Consider the following 18,387-nt stretch of genomic DNA (forward strand, 5'->3'; position numbering starts at 1 on the left):
TTCTTGTTGCAGAAATGTTCCTTTTCAATTTGTTGTTGTGCTCTTTGTTTTCCACTAAAAGTTTGATTATTTTGTGTATAATAAACTCGGGAATTATGTTTTAAGAATGACAAAGCTCTCGCGAACTAAAAAAATTAAACATTGTACATTCAAGGATTGAATATTTGAATTTATTTATGTATACTACTTTTTTAACAAAATAAAAATTGTGTTTGTGGAGCATGTGAAGTAAAAGCAAAAATGAGCCAAAAGAATGTTGTTGCAAGTTTTGAATAATGCTTTTGTGAAAGGAATTCCAAATCAAGAACAATTTGAAGCAACTTAATGATGTTATTTAGCTAAAACAATGTAATTTTAATGTTTTAATTCATTTGATTTGTAAATAGTAGTTAATAGTATTGAATGTTTTTATAAAAATATAATCTTATAATTTAAATGGTAAATCATAAACAGTTATTATAAAAAATGTTATTTAAGGGAAATATAGTAATTTTGCACAGTCAGTCAGATACAAAATCAAACAATAAGTTTCAGTCAGAAGTTAACTCAGTAAAAATTTCTAACCCAATCTCAGTCAATTCTTATTCAGTTAGCAACTATCAAACGACCTCATAGACTAGAAATGCAGAATTATAGACTCGACTTCACTGCTAAATTCCTTCTTAAGATGTACATATGTATACATGCAAAACATAAAATTACATGATAGGTACACGACTACAACAAATTATTGGCGGAAGGCGCGAAAAAAAAAGACACGTTTTCTAGTTGTAGGTGAGTTTTTTTACATAAACATAGTATTCACAAAAAATATTTAGTACTTCCTAAAATATTTACCAAAAAATGGTAAAATTATCATAGCCCACTAGACTTAATGTTTTTAATTACTTATTCATTAATTATCTATTAATAAATATTTAAAATTATTAGACCAACCAATCCTTTCATCTTCCTTCTCTCTTGCAATATTCCTTCCCCAGTTTTATCACGTTGGATCATTTAGCCATGCACTGCAAATGATCATCAGCCTACCTGGTTGTGTGTATTCTGGGTTATAGATCTCAATGGGTGAGATCAAGAGTTCTACTTTTGGCTGAGCATATTTGGGGGATTTTCTCTGGATTGATGTGGGTTCGATTTTTCGTTCCCTTTGGTAGTGAGTGGTGCCCCCCCTTGGTGGCCCGTCAGACATTCCTGATCCTTCGGGTCGGGTTATCCTTTATTTGCCGGTTCAAAAAAAATTAGTCATTCACCATTTTGTTGTTAAATTGGAGTAAGCATGGGTAGAAAGTCCCAATAGCCACCGATTATGAACCTCCGACATGGGTGTAGTACCGGAGAACCTACAACACTTATGAACCATCTTCCCACGAAGAACAACCGGCTTTCCCACCGTCTTTTTTCACCCTTCTGTCATGTTCTTTGCTCCAACTACTACTCAATACATAAACTGATAAACATAAACTACAGTAATATTGTAAAACCCTCTATCAATCCACATGATTTCTATTTTAAACATGGAAACGATTTTACGATATTGATATTCAAACCATAAAGTCTTGGTTTATGATTTATGTACAGCCTGTGCTAGCCAGACTCAAAAATGCATCCCGTTTGTGTGAAAACCTAATTTCTCATTTTTTTTTTTTTTTGTGTTTGTCAATATTAACATGAACGAGCTAATAAGAATTGAAATTAAGCGTACACATGAAATGCTCAAAGGATTATAATTTCTTATTTATTTGCTCATGGTCGTGTTGCTTGTAATGTCTTTTCCTAGACCTTCGATTCATGCCACATGTAGCGTTTTTGTTTAATGTTCAATTTAATTTTGATTATTATTGAACTTGTATAAAATTTTATATAATTTTTGTGCCTGAAAAAATGAATAAGGCGGATATTATGTTAGATGCAGGAAAATGGCTTAATAATATCTCACCGTTTCGGAAAAAAAAAATGATGTGAGAAAATGGTGATGGTGGCGATAAAATAAGTACAGTAACTAAATTTTTTTTAATAATAAAAACCATTATTAGATAACAGTTTGCTATACCTTTGTAATTAAGTTTGAAGGGATAATGACTTAGGAGGGTAATAAGGTTTTCAGTTTGTCCGTATTAGGTCACTAAGGTTTTTTTTGTGCGTACTAGACCAATATGGTTGTTATTACCGTTTAAAAATATTCCTTTTACCGATAAATCGGTAAAAGGAATATTTTTAAACGGTAATAACAACCATATTGGTCTAGTACGCACAAAAAAAACCTTAGTGACCTAATACGGACAAACTGAAAACCTTATTACCCTCCTAAGTCATTAATCCTAATTTTAAAGACATTAAGAATATATGACCATCAACAGTAAACTACTTTGTTTAGAACTTGCGTCGTCCCATATAACATGCTACTTATCTATATGGCAAAGCTCTTCATCTAAAGTCGTCCCTTTGGGGACATCCGATAAAATTGGAACGATACAGAGAATATTAGCAAGGCCCCTGTGCAAGGATGACACACACAAATTGAGACAACATGTGGATTCTATGGTCAGATTGATCTTCTTGTTGATGTCTTCAACCATTGTAGCAAGTAACGGTGATCTTTCTTTCTATAAAGTCTCCTTTAAGTTTTTTACTTTTCCTGTCATTAAGTTTCACGCTTTATAAACTTCCGTTTATGTGTTGTATATAGTATGTATGTATTTGTTTATGTGTTGATTTTTTTATTCATTTTGCAACTTCAGTTTCTTAGTTCATGTTGTGGTTTTGCTTTTATAAAATAATTGATAATAGACATCCTATACAAGTCCCTGTTGGTTATACATTTCCATTTCGTATCAAATGTAGACATTGATGGGAGGTATCAAAGTGAGATTTTGTTTTTGTACACATGGATGTGTTCATGTAAACATTTAAATGACAAAAAGAAGTTATTGATAAAATGTTGCATATTTATGTAATGAAGATCATCAATCATATAAGTTTCTGGACTTAGAAGTTCTGGAAGGGTTGTGAGATAAGTTTAAATGGAAACAACTATTTTCAGTCAAACAAATCAGTTACATTGATTAGTAAGCATGTTTTCTAAATAATTAGGGTTAATGACTTAGGAGGGTAATAAGGTTTCCAGTTTGTCCATATTAGGTCACTAAGATTTTTTTGTGCGTATTAAACCAATATGGTTGTTATTACCGTTTAGAAATAGTCTTTTTTACCCGTTAAAACCTGTAAAAAGAGTATTTCTAAACGGTAATAACAACCATATTGATCTAATACGCACAAAAAAAGACCTTAGAAGCCTAATACGAACAAGCTGGAAACCTTATTACCCTCTTAAGTCATTATCCCTAAGTTTGAAAGTACTATGGATTCGTAAATAATTTTTAAAAATACAATCCTTGTGTACAAAACTCGCTGTAGGTTCACTTTTCTTAAAAAAATATATAAATAAAAATAAATAAAGAAATAAATCTATTGGATGTCTTATTATATTGTTTTTGTGCTAACTTCTTCTGTAACATATTTACATTTATCTAGTATGTAAGACTTCTTTTATTTTTAGAATACTCTTTTATTCTAAATGATAGATAATTAGGTATTGTTCATCTAATAAGGCCATTCGACAAATCTAATAAGAAGTCAAATCTAATATCGTAATGTGAAATTCTTGGTCAACTCTATGTTGACCGATTCTAGTTGATTATGTGCAGCAAATGTTTGATTGTAGATTACCTAATTTCAGTCAAGTCTTAAAACTGAAAAAGTCGGTTTCCGGTAACAAAACAACAACTACTTTTATATTTTAATTTTCCATGTGTTTAAATATCTTAATGTAAAGAGTGAACCTATAAGGTTGCACATGTAAAATGTTGAAGTAATGAATAAAACAAAATCGTATTGAGTTCTCAACGAAAAGATGCAAGATGTACGATGTTAAAGCAAGTAGACAGAGCATAGAAACTTTTCTTGCTTTATAAATGAAATTCTATTTGAATTACTAAAAAACTAAATAGAGATAAGACAATAACGGACAGAGACATGTTATACTAGGAACTATCTATAAATTATATATTAAAAAGAATATTGGTGGATGCACCAATTTGCTTAGGGTAGGAGCGTTTGAGCTTCTAGCTTCTAACGTTTGATAAAATGTTTCGTTTTAAACAGAATACAACGTTTGACACTACAAGCTTCTAATGTTTAGTTTAAACAAAACATTCTAAATCCAAATGTTACTTCACGTAGTATTAAACAAAACGATACCAGCTAGAAGTTACCTGCTACCAGCTACTTTGTCAAACACGCCCTTAGAAAATGAATTTTTTTTAATTCTCGTATTTTTTTAAAGTGTCACTTACACCCCTTCCATTTTCACTATTCATAATTTGCATCAATCTATTTTGTAAAATGACATTTTATTTGCACCTGCTTACTTTGTAAAATAATTTTTTTTCACCCTTGTAATTTTTAAAATGTTATTTTAACCCTTCTTGATTCTTACCATCGACAATTTTCACCCTTCTACTATTTAAAATGATATTTTCCATCCTCTATTAAAAGACCTATTCTCCATTCTTTCTAAAACTACATCATATTTCTGAAAGACCCAACTTTCATACTTTACAATATTGTTATTCTAAAACATACTACATGCAAATTCATAAAAACAATATTTTATACCCATAAAATGATTACAAACGATCGGATACAAACCGACTATTACAAAGTGTTACATATTACACAATTACCCAGGATACTATAGTTTTATACATATGGGAGTACAAAATACAATAGTTTCAAACTATTCAAAATCTTCTATCAGTATATAACTATACTAGATGCTTATCTCCTGCAATTGGTAAACATTGAGAGGGTAAGCGGTGACGTTTAGTGAGTTCTATAATATATACAATATAACGTTATTCCATATATATACTTCAATATGACAGAAGCAAAGAGGAATCATGAACAACAAAATGCATATGTGAATCATGTGACAAGCTTTCCATATTAATCAATAATTTGATTCAAAAATATACAATCAATGAGACATAACAATTTTCATAATTGATATACATCAATAAAGTTTCGGCCTAAATGGCACAAAAGACATACACTTTATAATTAAACATTTTGGTAGATTTCAGGCTTATAGCCCTGTCTAACCATCTGCCAATGCCATAGAATATAGTTCATTCTCTTACGAGACATGCTCTACACGGCCAGATGTTACATACCAGTACCACTGTGAATCTAAGTCCTTTCACTAATCACATGGTCAAAGGTATAACTTTGCTATAATAAATATCAGAAATAATAACAACGGAAAAGCACATAGCACATATAAGACATAACATATAATTGTTCATATATATTGAAACTCACCGTGAAAATACTGAAGGAATAAATGATACTTTATGCGGCACTTTGACTCTAAATATGACTTTCTGCGATGAAACCATGGATTTTAGTTGAAAATCGGCCTTATTTGGGCAAAGTTTCGGCTAGAAAATATAATTTTCTCCGGCACTTCAAGGTGTCGTGACTTTCTTCGGGTGTCAGGTATGAAACCGAGGCTTCGGCGGGGGGGAGGGGTTTCAAATGTAGGCTAGAAGGATGAAAGAGGGTGAAAGAGATCAAGAAATAGGAACCATTTCTGGACAATCTCACATCCCTTTTATAGGGGGCGAAGCCTCGGAGTACGCTGGGCGTACGAGGCGTGGCGTCTGCTCGGTTTCTAGGCTCGAACGTGGATGATATGTGGCTCGCATGTGAAGACCGGCGACGTGGCTGATCCGAGACCCTGCAAGTGCGAAGTACGCTGGGCATACGAAGCGAAGTACGCTGGGCATACCCTTCGGATAATCCTTGGATTTTTTTTATTTATTTTTATTTAAAAACTTCAAAAATACATATCTTTTGCATACGAGCTCCGTTTTTGACGTTCTTTATATCTACGCGTAGGTGAGATTATACTATACAACTTTCGTTTAGACTCTGCTGGCTAATTTTCACTTTGTTTTTAATATTAGAATTTTAACGGGTCGGGACAGGAAAAGTCGTTTAAATTTCTTAACTTCTTCATCTTACGTCCGTTTTCTTCTGTCTTTTTACCATTGAACTACAATTGACGAGATCTTTGATTCTCGTTTAGGTTGTGTCGGCGAAAACTCACTCGATCTTTATTTCGAGTTTTTAGCTGTCTACTACTATTCTGAAACTTAGAAAAATCATAACTTCCTCATACGAAGTCAGATTTGGAGATTCTTTTTATAAAATTTCTCAGTTTAATAAATACTACAACTTTCATTTAGATCATATAGGCTAAAAAGTAGTTTATCAAAAACTCATTTTTTACGTCATTTGACTTCGTGTCGGTTCTGTCGCGAAACTTCAAATAGTCATAACTTCTTCGTTATAACTTAAATTTCGATGAGGTTTTCGCCTAAATGTTACAAACGGGATTCTATACAATTTCCAATAATAAAATTTTACTTATTTCAATTTTTATATTTTCATTAAATTTCAATATTCGCCTTTTGATTTGAATCTCATAAGACTTCCGATATATTCCGAGTGATTCCAAACATAGTTTTACTTTTTTTTTCTAGTAAAAACTATCTGTTAGAACTCAATACTCATAATTATATAATATTATTCACTTTTAAAATTTACAAAACACGATTTCAAAATGTGTATGTTACAAATACCTCCTCCTTTTGAGGATTTCTTCCCCGAAATTACATTGATTAAAATAAATGGGGATATTTCGCTTTTATCTCATTCTTATTTTCCTAAGTATAATTTGGGCCTCGATGGTGTTTCCACTTGACAAGCACCAACTCCACTTCTTTATTACGTAGCTCAGTCGTTCTTTCATTTACGATCTCTTCAGACTCTTCTACATATCTTAACTTATTATCCAATTTCACTTCGGATAATGGAATCTCTTCATCATATATGCTTAAACACTTACGCAGATAACTCACATGAAACACATCATGAATACCTGCCAAATCTTCCGGAAATTCCAAGTCGTATGCTTGTTTACCAATCCTCTGGGTGATTTTGAAAGGTCCAATAAATCTAGGAATCAACTTTCTTTTCTTCCCAAATTGCATAAGGCCTTTCCATGGGGATACCTTTAGCATTACGAAATCACCCACCTAGAATTTTATGGGTTGTCTCCTCTTTTCTGCATAGGATTTCTATCGATCCTGGATTATTTCAAGGTGGTGTCTTGAATTATTTCAAGGCCTCCAAGGATTTTCTATCCTATATCATGCCAACATAATGACATACGACATTTACGACCATATAATGCTTCATATGGTAGCATCTTGACTGAAGCATGGTAACTATTATTATATGAAAATTCGACAAAAGGTAAGTACTTGTCCCAGTTACCACCAAACTCCAAGACGCATGCACGAAGCATAGCTTCTACTGTTTGGATTGTTCTCTCCATCTGATCGTCTGTCTAGGGATAATAAACTATGCTGAGAGTAACTCGAGATCCCAATTCACGTTGCATACTTGCCCAAAAGTGAGAAGTGAAGCGAGTATCACGATCGGAAATGATCTTTACTGGCACACCATGTCTCACAACATTTTCATCCAAGTATACTTGTGCGTACTTCTCCATTGGAGCCGTTTCACGCATGGCGAGAAAATGGGCGTTTTTAGTCAGGTGGTCGATGATTACCTAAATGTTATCATGTTGTCTAGCATTCTTTGGCAATTTGGTAAAAAAAATCCATAGATAGTTCTTCCCATTTCCATACAGGAACACTAAGATTTTCTAGAGTTCCGTAAGGCTTTTGGTGTTATGCTTTGACTTGTAAGCATACTAGACACTCTTGCACGTATCTTCCAATGTCTCTGAAAGACCCCAACTTTCGTATTTTTGAAAGACCTAAACTTTCATACTTCACAATATCATTACTCCAAAACATGCTATTTGCATATTCATATAAGCAATATTTTACATTGATAAAGCGAATTACAAACTATTGGATACAAACCTTCTATTACAAAGTGTTATATATATTACATAACTACCCAGGATACTGTAATTTATACAAACATAAATTGTAGTACAAAAGTACTATTACAAACTATTCTAAATCTTTCAATACAATGTGAACATACTAGTTACTTATCACCTGCAATTCTTAAACATTGATAGGGTAAGCGGTGACGCTTAGTGAGTTCAAAAATAGATACAATATAACGTTATGCCATATATATACTTCAATGTGGCAAAAGAAAAGAGGAATAACAAGATGTATGTGAGATCATGTGACAAGCGTTCATATCAATCAAAGACTTTATTCAAATATATTCTTTTCAATTCTTGATATACATCAATAAAGCTTTGGCCCAAATGGAATAGAAGACATGCATATTTCTGATTAACATCTTGTTAGATTTTAGGCTTATAGTCCTGTCTAACCATTTGCCAATTCCATAGAATAGAAGTCATTCTCTTACGGAGACATGCTCTACATGGCTAGAGGCTACGTACCAGTACCAATGTGAATCTAAGTCCTTTCACTGATCACATGGTCAAAGGTATTACAATTGCTATAAACATAGCGAATAACACGAGAAAATAACTCAGAATAATAACACTGAAAAGCACATAGCACATATAACACATAACATACAATTGTTTCTATACATTGAACTCACCATAAGTTAACCGGGGGTTAAAATAGTAATTTGGATAGCACTTCGGCTTTAAATATGTCTTTCTATGTTGAAAATCGGGAGCTTAACTGAAAACCGGGCTCTGCGAAGGTAGGGCTTCAAAACCGAAAAGATAAATTTTTTGGGCTTCTCGAGGGTCTTGGGACGTGTTTCGGGTGCTAAAATTGATACCAGGGCTTCGGGAAAAGTCAAAATAGTGAATATACGGATTTAGGGGTGAAAAATGGAAATTTTTAAATTTTAGCCAGGAGGGTTCGACCGAGAATGGTGACTCAGGGAAGACACGCGGCAGCTGCGCAGGGCTCCAGCGAGGCTCGGACGGAAGCGGTGACGAAGCAGCTCGGTGGCTCGGCTCGTAGGTATGCAAGCGTCGGATCCGAATTGGCTCGGTACTTCGGTCCACTCTTAATGTGAAAGGAGCGCGAGGCGCGTCGACAATTCGGACAGGACACGACTCGGTGACGCACCTGCTTCGTGCGAGGTGACATGGCAGCGACGAGGGTCTCCGGTGGCTGGTACTGTTCTTGCGAAATTCTAGGATATCAAGCCCCGAACTTCTAAAATCCATAACTTTCGCATACGAGCTCCGTTTTTGACGTTCTTTATATGCACACGTAGATAAAATTACGCTCTACAACTTTTGTTTAGACTTTTTCGGCTATTTTTGACTTTAATTTTAATATTATTATTTTTAACAGACCGGGACAGGAAAATCCGTTAAAAATTCATAATTTCATCATCCGACATCCGTTTTCGTCAGACTTTTTACCGCTGTACTTCATATGACGAGACCTTCGATTCTCGTCTAGGATGTATCGGTCAAATATCGCTCGATCTAAAATTCGAGTTTTTAGCTGTCTACTGCTAAGTTGAAACTTCGAAAAATCATAACTTCCTCACACGAAGTCAGATTTTGGCATTTTTTTAATCGAATTTCTTGGTTTAACGAATACTACGACTTTCATTTAGATTACTAAGGCTAAAAAGTAGTTTATCAAAAACTCACTTTTTACGTCATTCGGCGTCGTGCCGGTATTGTCGCGGATCTTCGGTTGGTCATAACTTCTTCATTATAACTCGGATTTCGACGAGGTTTTCACCTACAAGTTTTTAACGAGATTCTCTACAACATAAAATAATAAAATTTTACTTATTTAAAATTTTATATTTTCGCTAAATTTCACTATTTGGCTTTTAATTGGAATCTCATAAGACTTCCAATATTTTCTGAGTGATTCTAAACATAGTTTACTTCATTTCTAGTAAAAACCATCTGTTAGAACTCAACACTCAATTTCACATAGTATTTCACAATTTTATTCATTACAAAACACGATTTCAAATGGTGTATGTTACAGTCTCTCTTTAATCCAGGCTACCAATAATCAGCTCTTACATCATAGTACATTTTACGTGTGCCATGATGTATTGACAGTTTAGACTTATGGGCTTCATCTAAAATCTTATGTCTTAATCCGCCAATCTTTGGAATCCATAGCCGATTTTTAAATACCTTCAATCCTCATGAATCATCCAATAAAATATCAGCATACTGTATCATCCCTTCTTTCTTCACATTTTCTAGCTTTAAGGCCTCTTCTTTCCATTTCTCTAGTTCATCAAGAATAGTGAACTTCACTGTAGTGTGAGTAATAGTATAACACATACTATTACGATAAACTTTCCTACTAAGTGCATCGGCAACTACATTGCCTTTTCTAGGATGATACAAGATTTCACAGTCATAATCTTTGATCAGGTCCATGGCTCGTTGTTGTCTCATATTCAAAGTTTGCTAACTGAATATGTACTTGAGACTTTTTTGGTCGGTAAACAATTGGCATTTTGTACCAAAAAGATAATGTCTCCAAAGTTTTAAGGCAAATACCACTGCAGCGAGTTCGAGGTCATGGATGGGATAATTCTTTTCATACTCTTTCAGTTGTCTTGATGCATAGGCTATCACTTTACCACGTTGCATCAACACACAACCGAGTCCCAACCTAGAAGCATCGTTATACACGGAGAAATCATTATCACCTTCTGGAAGTGATAAGTTTGGAGCATGAGTCAAAAGATCTTTTAAAGTCAAGAAAGCTTCTTCTTGAGCTTCACCCCATTTGAACTTTGCTTCCTTACGTGTAAGACTAGTGAGAGGTACACCTATACGAGAAAAGTCTCTTATGAATCTCTGGTAATAACCCGTGAGACCCAAGAAACTGCGAATTTCAGAAGTATTACAAGGCGCTTCCCAATTTTGAATGGCTTTGATTTTATTAGGATCTAAGGATACACCGTCACCAGAAATCACATGGCCGAGAAATTGAACTTGACGAAGCCAAAATTCGCATTTCCAGAATTTAGCATATAGTTTCTCCTTTCAAAGAAGTTCTAATATTGTACGAATATGAACGGCATGATCAGCTTCAGACTTAGAATAGATTAGAATATCGTCAATGAATACGATGACAAATTTATCGAGCATTGGGCGGTATACCCAATTCATCATATCCATGAATACAGCAGGGGCATTTGTCAAACCGAATGGAATGACAAGGAATTCATATTGCCCATATCGAGTACGAAAGGCGCGCAGTCTTCGATATATCCTGCTCGTATACTTTCAACTGAGTAAATAGCCAAATCTCAAATCAATCTTCGAGAAATAGCTAACACCCTGAAGTTGATCGAATAAATCGTCGATGCGAGGTAGTGGGTACTTGTTCTTGATAGTCACCTTATTTAGCTCGCGGTAATATATACACATTCGCGTTGATCCATCATTTTTCTTGACAAACAGTACTGGAGCACCCCAAGGAGAGGTACTCAGTCGAATGAAGCCTTTGTCAAGTAATTCATGTAGTTGGATCATCATTTCTTTCATTTCATTTGGCGCAAGACGATAAGGAGTCTTTACAATCGGAGCAGCACCAGGCACAAGGTCAATTCGGAATTCTACTTGCTTGTCAGGAGGAAGTCCAGGCAACTCATCGAGAAAAACATCAGGATATTCTTTAGCAATGGGAATATCATTTACCGTTTTCTTCTCCTCTCTTGAGATAACAATTGTGTAGGCCATATAGATAGGGCATCCCTTCGCTATGAATTTATGATATTTTAGAAAAGAGATTATTTTTAAGCTTCTTTGTTCACCATAGACATAAATAGAATTCTCCCATTCAATGGGAATGTGTACTATCTTCTCATAACACAATAGTTCTATGTGGTTCTTTGACAACCAATCCATGCCAAGAATAATATCAAAGTTGGGCAAGGAAATAGGAATCAGGTTAGCAAGGAAATTATAGCCTTCAATTTCTATTACACAATTCCTATAAATTTTATTAGCAAGTAATGATATACTTCCCGAAATATCTACGTGAAATGGTTGCATGAGTGTATAGCAAGCAGTTTGAAAAGTATGCGCAAATTCATGAGACACAAAAGAATCTGAGGCACCAGAATCAAATAAGATGTGGGTAGGTCTAGAGTTGACAAGAAATGTACTCGTCACAACATTCGGGTCCTCGCGTGCCTGTTCTATGGTAATCTGGAAAGCCCGGCCCTTAGCTTTTGGCACCTCCTCCTTTTTAGTTAGAGTATTCTTTGGTTGTTGAACTGAAGCTTGACTTCCTGTGACTTGGCTAGTAAGAGTAGGGTATAAACACTTCTTGTGGCCAGTAATACCACATGCGTAGCAAGTAACATCCTTCCTTGGGCAAGTTGGCTTTATATGACCTGTTTCTCCACATCCATAACAAACAACTGATTCCTTATCTATTTTGCATTGGCCCGGATGATTCCTTCCACAAATACGACATGAAGGCGATTGGATAGAAAAAGATTGTGATCTACTACGACCACAAAAAGCACTCTGAGATTGTACTTGCTTGTTAGGTTCAGGTCGAACAGATTGAAGTGGTGGAATAGAGGGAACAAGAACAGTTCTTTCAGTACGTGGATGTTTTTGGAACAGTAAAAGTGGCACCACGTATTTCTAAGTCATGCTCACGCCTTCAAGCATATACTCAACAGCTTTATCAAATGACAAAACATCCTGATTGGCTACAAAATCATGGATTTCATGTCGTAGTCCCTCCATGAATAACTGAATTTTCTCGTCTTAAGTCGAAATATACTTTGTAGCAAACCTTTCTCTTTGATTAAACTGAGTTTCATACTCATTCACAGTCATTCCTCATTGTTTAAGCTCGAGGAATTCCTTCTCCAATCTCCTCGTCATATCTAGAGGACAATACTTTCCTAACAAACGAGTTTTGAACATCTCCCAAGATATATTCTTTTGTTCATACCCGTTGAGAGCTTCATATGTTGCTTCCCACCAGACCAAGGCTTCTCCGACGAGCATTGCAAAAACATAAATAGCCTTGTCTTCATTATCCACATGAGAAATACGAAACACTTTCTATGTGTTCTGAATCCAGGTAAGAACAACAATGGGATTAAGAACAACAGAAAACACTATAGCACCACTACACTTGAAAGTTTTGAATGAAGGATGTCTCGTCTCTCCTTTTGAAGGTGCTCCGGTGACTTTCAGTTTTCCTTTATCACCATTCTTTTTGTGTTCTTTGAGAGTTTGACTAATAACACCAGTAAGTTTATCCATAATTCGCACCTCACGAGAGGATACTGGAGTGTCTCCTTCATCAGGACGAGGATCTCCACCCACCTCTTACATATGGCTACCTTCCTGTTCAGCCATTCTTCTGAAAATTTTTGAAGCAACGTAGTATTTAGAATATTAGGATTTATTATTACCTAATACTTTACTTAAATCTTCCCTATGGTTTGTATCTGTATATTCCTAATGAAACCATTCATATATTGAACTTCTGATAGTTTAAGTCTGAATATCAATCCGTGGAATTTAGTTCACTTAAACTATTGCTCTGATACCACGATTGAAAGACCTATTCTCCATTTTTTCTAAAACTACATCATATTTCTGAAAGACCCAAACTTTCATACTTCATAATATTGTTACTCCAAAACATGCTACATGCATATTCATAAAAACAATATTTTATATTAATAAAGTTATTACAAATGATTAGATACAAACCGACTATTACAAAGTGTTATATATTACACAACTACCCAGGATACTATAGTTTTATACATGCGGGAGTACAAAATACAATAGTTTCAAACTATTCAAAATCTTCTACCAGTATATAACTATACTGGATGCTTATCTCATGCAATTGTTAAACGTTAAGAGGGTAAGCGGTAATGCTTAGTGAGTTCAATAATAGATACAACATAATGTTATGTCATATATATACTTCAATATGGCAAAAGCAAAGAGGAATAAGGAACAACAAAAAGCATATGTGAATCGTGTGAAAATCTTTCCATATTAATCAATGATTTGATTCAAAAATATACAATCAATGAGACATAAGAATTTTCATACTTGATATACATCAATAAAGCTTCGGTCCAAATGGCACAGAAGACATACACTTTTTGATTAAACATTTTGGTAGATTTCAGGCTTATAGCCATGTCTAACCATTTGCCAATGAAATAGAATAGAAGTCATTATCTTACGAGACATGCTCTACATGGCCAGATGCTACATACCAGTACCACTATGACTCTAAGTCCTTTCACTGATCACATGGTCAAAGCTATAACTTTGCTATCATAAATACCATAAATAATAACAACGGAAAAGCACATAGCACATATAACACATAACATACAATTGTTCCTATATACTGAAACTCACTGTGAAACTATTGAAGGAATGAATGATAATTTGGGCAGCACTTTGACTCTAAATATGACTTTCTGCGATGAAACCATGGATTTTAGTTGAAAACCGACTGTATTCGGAAAGAGTTTCGGCTTGAAAATATAATTTTCTCGGGGACTTCAGGGTGTCGGGACATGCTTCGGGTGTCGGGTATGATATCGGGCTTCGGTAGGAGGGGTCAAAAGTAGGCTAGAAGGATGAAAGAGGGTGAAACAGATCAATAAATAGGAAGCATTTCCTGACAATTTCACTTCCCTTTTGTAGGGGGGCTAAGCCTCGGAGTACGTTGAGCATACTTCAGTACGCTAAGCGTATGAGGTGTGGCACCTGCTCGGTTTCTGGACTCAGAAGTGGATGATATGTGGCTCGCATGTGAATACTGGTGACGTGGCTGATCCGAGACCCTGGAAGTGCGAAGTACGTTAGGCGTACGAAGAGAAATACGTTGGGCGTACCCTTCGGATGATCCTTGGATTTTTTATTTATTTTTATTTAAAAACTTCAAAAATTCATATCTTTTGCATACGAGCTCCGTTTTTGACGTTCTTTATATCTACGCATAGGGGAGATTATAATGTACAACTTTCGTTTAGACTCTGTTGGTTAATTTTGAATTCATTTTTAATATTATATTTTTAACGAGCCGGGACACGAAAAGTCCGTTAAAATTTCATAACTTCTTCATCTGACGTCTGTTTTCTTCTGTATTTTTACCATTGAACTACAATCAACAAGATCTTTGATTCTTGTTTAGGTTGTGTCGGCTAAAACTCACTCAATCTTTATTTCGAGTTTTTAGTTGTCTACTACTATTCTGAAACTTAGAAAAATCATAACTTCCTCAAATGAAGTCAAATTTGGACGTTCTTTTTATGAAAGTTCTTGGTTTAATAAATACTACAACTTTCATTTATATCATATAGGCTAAAAAGTAGTTTATCAAAAACTCACTTTTTACGTCATTCGGTTTCGTGCCGATTCTGTCGCAAAACTTCAAATAGTCATAACTTCTTCATTATAACTTGGATTTCGATGAGGTTTTCGCCTAAATGTTTCAAACGGTATTGTCTACAATTTTCAATAATAAAATATTACTTATTTCAATTTTTATATTTTTGTTAAATTTCAATATTCGCCTTTTGATTGTAATCTCATAAGACTTTCAATATTTTCCGAGTGATTCTAAACTTAGTTTTATTTTTATTTTTTTCTAGTAAAACCTATTTGTTAGAACTCAATACTCATAATTATATAATATTATTCAATTTTAAAATTTATAAAACACGATTTCAAAACGTGTATGTTACATCTATTTTTTCAATATCACTTTAATCCCTTGATTTTGAGCTTCGTAAAATATCATTTTTAATGCTACCATTTTCTAAACTGTCGTGTTTATCTGCTCGTAATAAAAATAATTTGATTTTCATTAATAACTTTTGTTTGTTAAGTTAGAAATAAACTGTTTTTTCTACGTGCTTATTTTATGTATGTGTCGATGTATAAATTTAGAACTTTTTTTGGATAATTTAAGAAAAGTTTACTTGATTTTTTATGTAAGTGTTGGTATAAATTTGAGTTTGTTTATGTTTCACCTCTAGAAATAGAAGCTACATTTTCGTCCATTTTCAACATGTAGCAACTTACTTTCTATAGTTTCATAAATTCATTATTGTCATTGCAATGCATATATATAGCAAGTAAAATCCTAGTTTATAACGTCATTAGCACTTCACAAAAACAAATATTCAACTTTGATCAAAATATTTAATTGGAAGTTAACTTTCTATGAATTTTAAATCAGAGCAGTTTTTTAAAGAAACCGAATGGATAGTCTTCAAATTATTTATGAACAATATGTGCATTTGTTCATGTAGGGTTGCAACTCTTGGGAATTTGGAAGCTATAAATACATAATTATGTCTTCAATTTCCTATTTAAAGATAGCTTTTAACTGACTATCATTTTTTCAGATAACGGTCAATAGCCCCGTTCAAACAAGGATCCCCTTTAGATCCTCTAGCATTTCACGGAGGCAATCATCTGGCTCATGAGCTAGATACAAATCCTACATAATATGGGTGGCGGTCTAAGAGTGCAACTCTTATCATATCCGCTCTCTTATTCTAGATACAAATCCTACATAATATGGGTGGCGGTCTAAGAGTGCAACTCTTATCATATCCGCTCTCTTATTCTAGCAGTTCTCTTTAATGGGAAAACATTTAAAAAACTAGAACACTTCTTATGCTTATAGGGGTCTATTTTCTATGACTTGATTTAGCTTGGCCTATTTGACTAAGCACCTCGTTTTGTTGACATCGTGCATAGTATAAATGATTTGCAACGGATAAGCATTTCTTACAATCGCAAAATACGAGCATTTGTAAAAGTTTTTATTTTCTAGTTTACCTTTATCTAAAAAAAATTCATTATAAACTTATATAACATAACTTTTAGAGGTATTAAAGTAGTTCTTGCACCCTAAGATTTGTGAAATGACATAAAAACAATTCATTCAACTATATTAGCTACTGGGTATCAATTTTATGTTATCAATATTCATAGCTACGTAAAAGGTTTTTAGAAATAAGTTTTGATGTGAAATTCATTGTACACTTGATAACATAATTTTAAAACTATTAAAGTATGTCTCGCATAATGAGTTATGAAATGGTACTAAAAGCAATTTAATCAACTATATTAACTACTTGATATCAATATTATCTTATCAAATTAAGTAAAAGGTTTTCACAAATGAGTTTTGAGAACAAATGTAACACCACAAATTTTTCAAAGTTAAAGTGTTATGGTTATAAAATTGTTTTGGAGATCAACCCATATTTTACAAAAACTCGATCCCACAAAAGCATTTACAATTAAAATATTGGGTGTTTTCATTAAGCATTATATAAACCATAACAAGCAAAAACGAACTACATCAACATCGTTAATAAGGAACTTGACAAGTTCCACTCCAAAAAGAGATACATAAGACAATAATTTCTTGTGAGATATACGAGTTTGTGATCCAAACCATTTAAGACATTTACATCAAAATCATTTCATACATAACGTAACATATCATTCCATTTGGTCCCTATCCAAAACAAGTTCCAAGGTGAAAAAGAACAAAATCATTCCATGAAGGTAGCATAATATCCACTTCACGAAGGGAATGTACCATCTCATTAGATTCCTCTTGTGCCTCTTATGAGGTATCATAGTACAGATAGTTTTCATTGAGCATTTTTACTTTCTTTCTAGCTTTCATATTCAAACATTATCAATACTTATATCATCATTTATAATAGCAAAGATTACTATAAATATATTCTTTGAAAAGGCACATTTCACATATCAAAACATTCGTTCTTCCAAAGCATTATTTACTGTCAAAACATTTTTTCTTTCAAATAATTCTCTCAAAACATTATTTTCAAAAGCATTTTACACTTTTATTTCAAATATATCAAAGCATAGGTATTTCGCTATCATAAAATCATTTTTCCTGTACCCTAAAGTGTGAAAATGTCAGCATGTACTCGCCTAGATTATCAACGTACATTACTACTCCTTTCCAACTCAAATCCACGAGCAAACAGTCCTTAGACACCACTTATAAAATGTAGGTGAAGGTCAAAAAAATGACCAAAATACCCTTGAGTGTCATAAAAATTAGAAAAAACTTCATAAATGATCCTTGTGATTTCAAAAAATCTAAGATGTAGTCCCTAAGTTCAAAAAACCTTGCAGATGGTCCTTGTGTTTTCAAAACTTTTAACATAAGGTCATTAGTGCTCATTAATTCAAGTTTTATTTGTTTACCGAAGGACATTTCTATCATTTCACTACCACAATGACCATTTATGAAGTTTTGTCTTCATAAATAA

General features: G+C 33.8%; 1 non-coding gene across 1 annotated transcript; it reads left to right on the top strand.

Moving 5' to 3' along the window:
- Positions 1–2,439: 2,439 nt before the first annotated feature.
- LOC145027897 (U6 spliceosomal RNA) lies at positions 2,440–2,542 on the top strand. The gene has a single exon (XR_013675660.1). It is a non-coding gene; the product is annotated as a U6 spliceosomal RNA (small nuclear RNA).
- The last annotated feature ends 15,845 nt before the right edge of the window (positions 2,543–18,387 follow it).

The sequence above is a fragment of the Lactuca saligna genome, chromosome 1, assembly GCF_052625555.1.
Source record: "Lactuca saligna cultivar CGN05327 chromosome 1, ASM5262555v1, whole genome shotgun sequence".
NCBI lineage: Eukaryota > Viridiplantae > Streptophyta > Magnoliopsida > Asterales > Asteraceae > Lactuca > Lactuca saligna.